Below are 11,829 nucleotides of genomic sequence, written 5' to 3'. Positions count from 1 at the left end.
CTTGCAGCACCTGCAGCTACTTGGTTTTAAATAAACTGGACTTGAGTCACTCTTAGACCAGTGTGTTTTTCACCCTTCGTGCTCCCCAGGAAAGGGTCACCCTGTAGATGTGGAAGGTCAAGTGACTGGTATCATCCTCTTGCTGGAGGAACTAACGGTCCAGAAGTTGCTTTTCACTTTAAAAGATGCTCATTCAGGTTTCCAGGCAACCAAGCCCATTTTCACTTCCCCCCACTGAGAGATAAGAGCTGACTCCTCATGCAGGGAGGAGAGACCGTGATGGATTTCGGCAGCCTTTAATTTAAGCTGAAAATAAAACGTAGCCCTTAAATGTCAAGGCAAGTCGGCTTTAAAATAAAAAAAAAAAAAAAAAAAATTAAAAGAACCAAAAAAAACCCCAAATCCAACCAACAACAGCAAAAACTGGGAGTGATAAGGAACAAATTGCCGCTGCTAATTAAGGGGTGGGATGAGGTATCGGCAAGAGCCACGTGCTCCTCAGCCCTGCTGAGAAGGTCTGTCATGTCTCAGTCCAGGTGTCCGAGGCAGCTTGGAAGGGGATGTTTTCCTTCCAGTTGGGCTCTTTGCAGCTGATATTGGATCAAACAAAGGCGACGTTCCTCCCCATCCCCTTGGCCAACTGCTGGTGCTCCCTCCTTCCCGTCCGCCCGTGCAGAAGATGCCAAGACCTGACCCACCACGGCGTTGCGGATCAAACAGGGGATGCTGTGTAAACATGACAAACAGTTGCTTGTGGCAGGATGGAAGAGGGATTTGAGAAGACCTGGACATGTCGCAGCAGCATTTGGGCGGTGGCGTGATAGATGTTGAAGGAGCTTCTAAACGTCGTGTTTGGAAGAAGAGATTTGGCAGTGTCCCTTCCTCCGGGAGCTCTGTGTGCCAAGTGGTCAGTGTAATGGATGTTGGAGGTGTTGGCGATTTTACTCTTGGGGATGTTAAGGCAATTCAGCACTTAACTAAACTTCTCCCTGTTCTGAACTGTGTTCTGTGTACCGATTTAATTGCCAATCGATCTGAGAATTTCCTTTAGTGCTGTGGTTTTAGTACTTGTCCCAAATTGTGCAAATTCTGCTGCACCCTTGTTGGCAAAGCGAAAGGAAACTGGACTGGTTCTCCGGCCTGCCTTCTACCCAGCAATTGTTTCTAGGTAAATGAATTTATCATCTCAAACTAGTCTCTGCAAATGTTCAGTTAATGTCCTGCATATTTTATAAATCCTCCCTTAACAAGGAGCTACTTTATCGGTGCCAACTGCTGCGTGATACAGCTGCGGCGGTGACAGATACTGGCTCAGTGCTGGCAGACAGAGCAGTGACCTGCAGGGCTGCTGCGAGGGGCGAGCAGATGAGCCGCTGCCGCAGGTGCTTTCACTCCTCCCCGGCAGCTTTTGCCCGCGGATTAAAGATTTGATTCCCTGGTTTCTCCTGTAATCGGGAAGACAAAGAGGGATGGATGCTGCTGGGGGCAGGGGTTTTGTTGTTCTGTCTGAGGTTGTGTTTGTCCTGGTTTATTGACATATTGGTATTCATTTAATGTCTTAGAGAGTCTAAATTGAGGGCAGAGGGTTAAATGTTATCACAAATTGTAGCTGTGTTCCAGTATTCATCACCCTCCTCAGCTCCTCTGTTGTGTGCGTCCTCTGGATGAGTCTTGTTTTATTTGCCTGAAATGGATTTTCTTCCTCTCATTAGAAATCTGTATTTTAGACGTTGCCCAAAATATACCGTTCAAATTAATTTTGGTACCGCAAGAAGCGCATTTCTGCAAATAGCGTTAACTTAGTGCATTTGTAAGTCTTGCACCCCCTTGTACCTGCAGTCAAAGGATTCGTAGCTGATATTCTTGTGTAATTGAGTTTTTAGTAACACGTGGTTTAGCTGTTGTAGTTTTGGGATTAAGTCTGCTACCTTTTTTGTATATCCTCATATATTTCTGTTGTTGATGCTTTGCTGCGGTGTAATTGGCAAAACATTCCCAGGAACAGCAGCTGTGTTGGTTACAGAAGTTGTTTTTACGGTGATGCCTTCGCTTTAATTTGAACTATATTGTAATTTTCAAAGGTAAACAAAGCTATTCTTTTTCCCCCAAATCAGTCAATATTTCACTATGTCTCAGTTTAAAAAGAAAATACTTTATTGTTTTAGCCGTAGCCCGTAACTTTTATTAAAACTTTACATATACTTCCTACATAACTTTGTTTTTCAAAGGGTACATTGAACAACTCAGTGAAAAGCGTTGAATCTGATACAATCATTGTATTTAAATGAGATGTTAAAAATAAAACTCTCTTGTTAGCAGAGACAGAGAAGCCTATTAGGCTGTTTGAGTTTTCACAGCAGGAAAGCAAATGTGTAGAAAGACTAGTAGACAAAATGGGGCAGTTAAGCACTGTGTGTGGTACCTGCTCTTTACTGACCTGTTTTTTTGGCTAAGTTTTTCTTATATCGTTATGAAACTGGAAAAAACAGAAGGACCCCCTGTGAGAGACCCAATGATATTTTAAATTACAACTTTTGCCACGCAAGGTCAGACTCTATGAATAAAATATTTTGATCTTGTACTTCAATACTGTTTGATACTGTTTCAGTGTTTTTGGCATTAGATGGTGAATGAACTTGAAGTTGTGTGGCAGCTGGAGTCACTTTCAGATGTGTATTTCATTTTGGTAGATTTAATTACTTATACCTACATCTTTGGAGTTCTTTGGGCAGCATCACAGGGGGCCGCACCATTGACTTTTACAGGAATACTGAAGCTTTGCGCTTTCACAAGTTGAATAGGCTCGAATAGTTGTGCTATAAAATGTCTATGAAATAGAATTACAGGTTTTTTCCCAGTCTAACATGGATATACAGTCACGGTGCAAACTGCTCGTGTTCTGTCCTGTAAATTCAGCATAGGTCAAGTTACCATGCTGTTTATGATGTGCCTATAGTATAGGCATTTTGCTTGATCAAATATGCACATGTATTTAATACCAATTTAATATCCTTTCCTACTATATGTGTGGGTATATAAAAACCATTGACACTGGTGATGTGATCACAGTCCTTTGATCAAACAGCGTCTCAGTCCTTCTCGTAGAGTGCACAGTACTGAATATGATGGGCAGTTCTGTTTTATTAGACATGCAAACCATATGAGTATTTTAAAATTCTATTTCTGTTCACCCTTTCTTCCATTTGCACCTTCTATTAGAACCTTTTCTCATTCCTTGCTCGCAGCTATTAAATGATGGGAATAGGAACTAATAAATCAACGTCCTAGAATTGCTTCCTTACTCCTCTTCAAGTAACAGAGTGAAATAACACCGAGACAGGGTTTCTTATGTTTTATCCCCTTCCTTAAGGTTTTTTTCTCTCCAGGAGAGGTAAATATACACTGATGCTTTGCTGGTTTATATCTGACCCACTTCGCAAAGCTTTGCCCAAAGGTGAGCACCAAGGACCGTTTTCATGCACTTGCTAGTGACAAGATTGGTAACAGGACTTGTGCAAATTATCCAGTTTTATTTACAGCTACAAATACTTACCACTGCAGTGGAAAATGTGATGGCGAGTCCCTTCCATGTGGGATTCACATCATGTTCACAAGAGTGTGATCTCAAAGGCAGTGACCAAAAAATGCAAGTTTGTACTTTCTCCTGCCATTTTATTAGTATTAGGGAATTCTTCCTTTCAGCATCTATTATGCTTCAGTTTTCCCTGGCATTATTAGGTAGGGGTGATAATTCAAAGCTTTTCTTTTTTCGATGAAAAGCTGGTCTATATTCTCTGCTTACATGGTGAAAATGTCCTTCTTTTTCTTTCTTTGGGCAGAGAAAAGCGAGTGGGTTTGTAACACAACACATTCAGCAAAGACCGCAAATCCTATCTGCACACAAAGATAAAACATACCCCTAAAAATGCAAATTAACCCTCTTAGTCTCTAAGCTGATTTTCATGTGTATAGTGGAAACAAAACCATAATAAGTAAAGATGTAGCTGTTTAACCAGATTATCTTTAAAAAGCGACAGAGATCCGCACTGGCTAATAGCCAGCGCCCGGCGAAGTGTCTGCCTTACGAAGCGCATTAGGGCCTTTGGTTCTCGGAGCAGCGCTGTGCTTTGTGATCAGGGCGAGACAAAGAGTTTAATTCCGTTTTGTTCTGCTGTGATAAACTGGATGTCCTGGCCCAGCCACCTCGTTCTTCACACGCCTCAGGGGCCGTTTGGCTGCTCGAGGAGGAGGAAGGAGAAATCTCGTTGTGTCGGGACCTCCGCTCGCAGCCGTGTTAACACGGGTTGCGATTGACCGCTCTTCTTCTTAGACAATGATTTCTCGTCATGCCCTATTAATCAAAGTATTTCTAAACGTTTTAAATTCTGAGAATCCATCATGGAATATTTTTCTGTTGTTGAGGCTGTGACAACTTCTAAGGCAGTTTTGCTTGGATAGATGCCACCTACGTTGCTTCTGGTGGAGATGATGGAGTGTGTAAGGGAACTGTGTCCCACCAGAAGGCAGTCTTGACTTAGGGACGTCGTTATCGTGGGTCTGGCTTATAACCAGCTACATGTGTTGGCCAATATCTGCTCCAGAACAGAAGTCATGGTCACCCTACAGCTATTTGGTGTAAGGGGAGGCAGAGGAACACTGTCGTGATATGAATTATGGACCAGACCATCTTGAGCTCTCATCTCAGACCATGAGGTGTTTAATTGCTCTGGCAGGTAGATAATGTACTTTGGGTCATGGGCTGGAATGGGAAAAGTACAGATATGGAAAACAGTTGATATGAGGAGGCGGTGATGCGAATCATTAATATTTGGTAGGAGTCTTGTCCAAATTGCAGGGAGTTACATGAAATCGCTTGTATCTGAAGATCTGTACTTTTTGCAGGCTTTGCTACTGGCATTAACGTGCTGCTGACATCTTTCCTCCACATCTTGTAGGGCACAGGGAGCGGGGGACGGAGCCGTTAGGATCCCAATGCACTAATTGCACATAACTCTCGGAACTGTGCTAGATGGGGAAGGCTCAGTTTCACAGTTTATCTCCCTTTATTTGTTACTTTTCATCACAACCAATGCTTTAGCTAGGATTTTAGGTAGCCAGATCGGTTTACAATGTATTTGCAGTATCGTATTTGTTCAGATGAGTTGTTAGTCGATTCAGTGGTTTCTGACTATTTGTGGACTGGTTTTATTCTGGTCATTCCGAGCTTGGCTGTATTCGTGTAGCACTGTGTGCTAAAACGACAAATCTGGTTAAATTGAAGAGGGGATATTCCCACCCCAGCTTCATTACTCTCAATCCTCTGAATCTGACATATTTGTATTTTGCTAACTTTGGAGCATCCTTACACTGATTTCTGTATTTCCATATAAATCTGACCTCACTTTAGATGTATTTTAATATTGTAGCTTATTTTGGAATTTAAAGTGGCATAGAGGTGTTGGAAGCGTATGCGGAAGAATGTTGATCTGTAACAATGTGAAAGTGCTGTTAATGCTAATGATATACAAAATATTTTAAAGGCTTGCTGCATTTTTCAGATTTTACGCTGTCTGCAAATTCTGCTCCATTTAAGGTATCTGTAATATCTTTCTTGTAAGGGAGGCCCTGCCAGACTCTAATCATTTCTGAACATCATTCATTAATGACTCGATACTGCTTAAAAAAGGTCCACGCTATTAATGTGCATGTATATTACCCACATTTATAAACTGGGAAGTGTAATTCTTTTAGCATTTGATAGGCTCTGCCTATAGATTTGCTTAAAAATAGAAAAATTAATGTACTGGAACAATTTTGAAAGGCCCATAAATAATGAGCTGAGGACCGAAAGCTTGAAACATATCTAAGGTTATGTTAATTATGATAAATTGCTTTGAGAGGTTTGTTAGAAGCCTTTTAGCAACTACAAGCCCTAATTATTGCACATCAGCGAGAGCACAGAGACTACAACTGATAGATCTCATCCTGGCTGAAGGTTTATCCTCGCAAATTTTGTTGTAATGTGCCTTAAATACAGTACACATGAGCTTAGTTCCTGGCTGTGATATGGCTTAGAAACTCTAATGGGAAAGCTTGAATAATTGACTCTGCGAAGCTGAGCCCGTCGTGTTTTACATGTAGTGGTAGAGCTACATGACAGCAGATAGTCAAACATGCTGTGGCTTTATTTTTTAAAGCAATTAATGAGCATCTTTCTTCTCCATGTGGTTAAACAGGATGCAGAACTTGTTACCCCAAGGGAAAGCCACACAATATCAAAATCTGGGCTGTGTCCCCATAATTATGAATGTTAGGGTGATGTTGAATAGGAGGAGAGGAAGAAATGTAAGAAAAAGAACATTCAGAACTGCCATCCATTATTAAAACGCTGGTAACACCAATCCACATGTGCGAAGAGCAAGAGGTGCTTGTTCTTTTTTCCTCTTACACTAGCGTTGTTTAATCTGTATCTTCACCAGGGAGTTCTTCTTATTTCACTAAATCGGTTCTTTAAAAACAATTGAGTTAAATTGGTGCAAAACTATTTAATGTTAAATCTTTACATCACTGAAGAAATAGGAGCCTTACAGAAAATGAGAAGAAGGGAGATTAGATTGTGTGTAATTTACAGTGGTGTGGGGATTCTGTGGTGTGAAAAATACCAAATTGCACCTGAAGAGCAGGTGATTGGAGTCCTAAAAATCATTGCTGCTAAAAATGTAATTTAGGCATGTGAAATGTTCAGCTGGGGATTAAACAACCAACACCTCTGGGGGAGGAAAACGGGGTAAATGGAGGCAGCTGGGATATTTCTTATGTTGGTACTGCTGCTGAGCTCTTTGTGATGTGAAGCCACAGGCCCACGTGCAGTTTTGGGTGTTTTACTATATAGTTTTACTATAATCGGTTTAAAAATCAATGCTGATGCTGCATACTTGACACAAACAAGACGCTTATAAACCAACCCTATGGTGAAATGATATTAAACCCTATTTCTGCTGAAAGAAAACCGTGAGCATTGTGATACCTTGTCCATTAAAGCTTCTGTTTAGAGGTATTTATAATCAAAAAAGCAAACGAAATATCAAGTTGTGGAAGTGGAATAGTGCAGTTGGTGGTTCATAGTTTGTTGCATGGATGGGTGATGGGGACTCACCTGGAGCTGGATGCTCGTTATTGCACATTTCTCACAAAACAGCTAGAAGGAGTAGAGAAAATTGAAGAAAATAATCAAAGGCATGAAAAAAATCCCTTCAAGAGGAAACAGGTGAGGGCTGGGATGCTTCTCTTTGCAAAGCTGGAAATGAAAGAGTCTGAGGAAGGTGCATGAGGCACCTAATCCTACAGGGCAAGTAAATTTAGCATCTCTGGTTCTCCCTCTCACATCACAGCTCCAGAGGAGGAAACTTTGGAATAATATGATGGGATCTTCAAAAGAAATAGAGACAAAGCTCCTTTCTTTGCAGCCAGTTGTGAAGCTTGAGGAATTCATTGCTAAGCTCAGAAAAATAACATTATCAGAGATGATCTGCCCCAGGGGGTTTATCTGTCAGGCACGTTGCCCTCGGTAATTGAGAATGTCCATTCAATTCCAGTTCAAACAATAAAATACTCAGGCTGTTTCTTTCTGGGTCCAGATAAAGGGACTTTGGTCTGTTTTTCTATCTAGAAAGATGGGCAAAACTATAATTTAGGAGGAGGATATAAAATATCAGAAAACATTTTCACATTCTTTTCATCAGTGGGTCATCTACCGCAGCATTTTCCTTGTATCGAGACCTTAATTTGAGTATACAATTTTCTGTTCATTTTATATCACTGGGGAAGGTATTGAATTTAATGATTAAAAGTGACCACAACAGGATTTAGAAAATTATGGAACTAAAAATAATCTGTTTTCCTTAAGAAAGTCACACTGTAGGATTTTTTGACACTATGAAAACAAGACTTTAATTATTGAAGTCAGAATGTGACTTCACAAATGAGAAATAACTGAAAGCTTAAACTTGTCAAAGTGCATGACAATGCTTTTAAGTACACTATTTTTTGTAGACTGAGAGTCTGTTATCAGGAATGTCATGTATAGATATTAATGTTTTCCCTCTGTCTGTTGGGACGATGAGGGGCAAGGAGGAAAAGCAGCTCCCACTTAAGCTTGGCTGTGTATTTAAACATTGGATTGAATGCAAAATAAAGTATAAAGCATAGATCAGAATGGAAAAAAAAAAAAGCTGCTGAAGGTTTTCCAGCACAACTGTTGTGCTTTTGTGGGCCAGAAATTGTCTCTTGGTGACTGTGGCAAAATTCCACATGTCCACAAGTGAGTTAACATGCCTGGATTCATTAATGTTGTGAGGACTAGTGAACTAAATATCATAACATACTTAGACCTCTTAGAGATAAAAAAGAAATCATAGTAGGAAAGAAAAAGATAGTATTTTCTGTTGAGCAGTGAAGACTGAAAAGCCAGATATTCAATTTTCAGAATTTTTGAGTTTTTCTATAAAAATGGATTATCTGATTTCACTGAATTGAGACTCAACATTTCTCCCACTGAAACTAACAACAAACTTTACATTTTTAGCTTCTAATGGTGGATTTGCTCTTGCAAGCTCATTTCACTCAGTTACTTTGTGCTCCACACATAATTCCCATTAACATTAATGGGACATAAATGGGTGAATCTCTTGGGAATCAGTGCAGTTATATTGTGTGACTAGATCACCTATTTGCGAGCCACCTGAATCCAGAGAGAGGGGAAGAAATATCCCCCGAACTTGATTTTTTTGGCACTAAGAGAGAGAACGTGGTATTGCAGGCTGGGGGATCGCTGAGTGATGGAGAAGATGATCTGCAGCCTTAACCATGGCCACTCAGGATAAGCTGAGCTTAACTGGGTTAGTCTGGCAAAAGGAGTGGGAAACACATTGTTGTTGAAATGAGAATTCCCTGAACTGTGGTGTGAGTCATTTATTATTATCATCTGTGTGTGTGTGTGTGTGTATATATATATATATATATATACATTATTGTTTTTTTTCTCCTATTGAACCAAATTCGGTGTAGTTACAGTAGTGTTGCTATGGTGACCCGAAGTGACAGCCGTTATTTTGTGCTTCTCGGAGGACTTGCGTGATAATGATGGTCATTCTCCCAAGGGGGACGCATTGGTATTAAGAATAAATCTGAAAAGAAATTAACAGGTAGGATGTGAAAATCCATTCTCATTAGCAGTAATTAAACAAGCCCTATAGGATTCTAATGGGGGGTAAAGCCAATTTTAGATGGAAATATCTTGAACTACATGAATCTAAATGAGCATCATATTTGTTGTGAGGATGCAAAAAACTTCATGTTTCATTATGGTAATTCTCTGCCTACACTTGACATCCCAGTTCCAGTCTAGGGAACGTTTCTCCTTGGGCTGAATCCTACAAAACCACAAAAACCCCACATTATCCTCCTCTCAGATGAGGCTGGTTGAAAGAAAGCTTTTAAGAAAAAAAAATACATATAGACCTACTGGTTTTAAGCCATAAATGCACATACATGTACTTGCAAACTTTCCTCTGCTTCTCAGATATTACTGAAACTTAAGTGTAGAAATCCCAAAACATCATCAGATCAATGACTGAAAGCACCATCAGTGGTTGCTGTGACTGTCTCATGTTCTTCTGAAGGAAACCTAAATATTCCCGTTGGCTGGTTCTTGGTTGTCTTCCCTTTGATTGAGCGTCTGTGAACTTTGGAGTCAAGAGGAATCTCTCACTGGGGCTGGTAGCTTGGAAACGTTTGCTGTAAGCAGCTGTAAGTTCAACAGAATCCTGTCCGTGCTGTCATCTCGCCATGCACGGTTGTCCTGCAGTATTTGCTTGTGGGTTGAACATACCTTTTTGTAGAATCGTGGAATGGTTTGGATTGTAAGGGACCTTGAAGATCATATCATTCCAAGCTCCCTGACATGGCCATGGACACCAGGTTGCCCAAAGCCCCGTCCAACTTGACCTTGGACACTTCCAGGGATGGGACATCCACAGCCTCTCTGGGTAACCTGTTCTAGGGCCTCACCACCCTCACACTAAAGAATTTCTTTGTAATATCTAATTCAAATTTAATTTTTTCTTCCTGGTTTATTGTAACCATTCCCCTGTTTTGTTTTTTGTCTTTGTTTTCTCCTTGCTGCACTTTCAGACAGTTAATATGTATGGTGTTTCAATTTTCTGTATGTTTTGGAGCTTTTCTGCCCGTGGATCAGCTATTTGGGGTCATTGGAGTGTGAGACATTTGTTATGTCACCGTGTATAAATGGGCAATAAAAAAACAAATATCTATGTTTATATTTATCCTAATTGGTGCTGGGAAGCTTACAAGTGTGATAAAGTATTAGCGTTCCCAGTTCTTGTCCCACATAGCTTGTGATCCTCTGCAGTCTAAGGTGTAAATGCATGTTTATACGATCATAACCAGTTTACCCCTCATTACCCTTCTGAATATTGTTAAATATTTTACATAAATGGCAATATCAGAGATACCGGTTTACAAAGGAGTTGGTAAAAGCTTCAGTGTGATCACAATAAAAAAGGAAATGTGAATTTTAGGTCAAAATATTTAGACTTTCAGATTTGAGGTATGCGAATGGCACGGTCGTTATCTCCGTTGTGTGTGATGAGGAGATAAGAATCTATTGTTCTCTGTCTAACCTATTAAGTTTTCAATCAATACTGGGGATGAAGTGATGGTTGTGGATTGTTTTGTCAGATAGATTTGATGTTCTGCCTATCAAAAGAAATAAAGGTGGCTTGATTACAGTATATTAATAACTTCAGTGTGAGAAAATATGGAAAAGCTGTAACAAAAATCAACCCTTGCAGCTGAAGGCAGGTAAGCTGGGTGTGAAATTAAGAACCTGGAAAAGCCTTATCAAAACCTGCAGCACCTCTCTCTTGGTGCTTTTAATTCAATACTTGGATGGTTTTTGAGAGAGCTTTAATCAGTTTAAAGTTATTGGTCTCAGCTTGAAACTTGATGGCCAATGTTTGAGCAGGAAACAGATGGGCCAGAGGTCTCCAGTGTCCTGGGTCTCTCAGAAACCCCCTCTCCTCCCCTTGATTTTATGCCCAATACTGGGAGTCAGAGTCTGGTTTTGAGCTTTGGGTTTTTGCTCAGCACTGCGTATGCGCTTTCTGTCAGAAATTAATGTTTTCTGCATCTGGTGGCATTTCTAACCGATGGAGGGGACCCGTGTGCTGAGCTTCGTCCTATTCAGCAAGGGACCAGCTACTCAAACCATCGTAAAGATGATATTCACCACGTTAGTGAAGTGAGAAATACTTTATGCTATTTGAAAACAACCAAAACACCCCCAAACCCTGTAGTTAAGCTTATGAAAATGAGCAAAATAATCACGATGCAAACGTTTAGGCCAAAATCCAAGGGGAGAAGTTGCTGTTGTCTCCTGGGGTGCAGCCACTGGCAGTCGGTGATGCTCTGGATAATGGATTTGCCTCCTGGCTCATGTTTATCAGGTTTGGGGTTGTGCCGCAGAAAGCACATTTGTTTGAGGTCATAACTTCTTGATATGTGTTATGGCGCTAAAGGAATTTGGGGGATAAGACAACCACTCATGAAACATATGTTTGAAACACAAGCTGTGATGCAGAGCTCTAACTTTATTTTGGAAAGGTAGCTGAAAACCTAAAATAATGTGGTTTTTTTTCCTGTTCTTCCTTTGATTAATTTTATTAGGGCTACTTCACAAGTTTTAGTATTAAATGCCTTCTATTAATATAGGGAATATTGTTTCAACAGCAACTAATCAGCTGTTAAGTC

This window comes from Streptopelia decaocto, assembly GCF_964273445.1.
Source record: "Streptopelia decaocto genome assembly, chromosome: 7".
NCBI lineage: Eukaryota > Metazoa > Chordata > Aves > Columbiformes > Columbidae > Streptopelia > Streptopelia decaocto.
The sequence above is the reverse complement of the archived record's forward strand: the minus strand, read 5'-3'. Positions refer to the sequence as shown.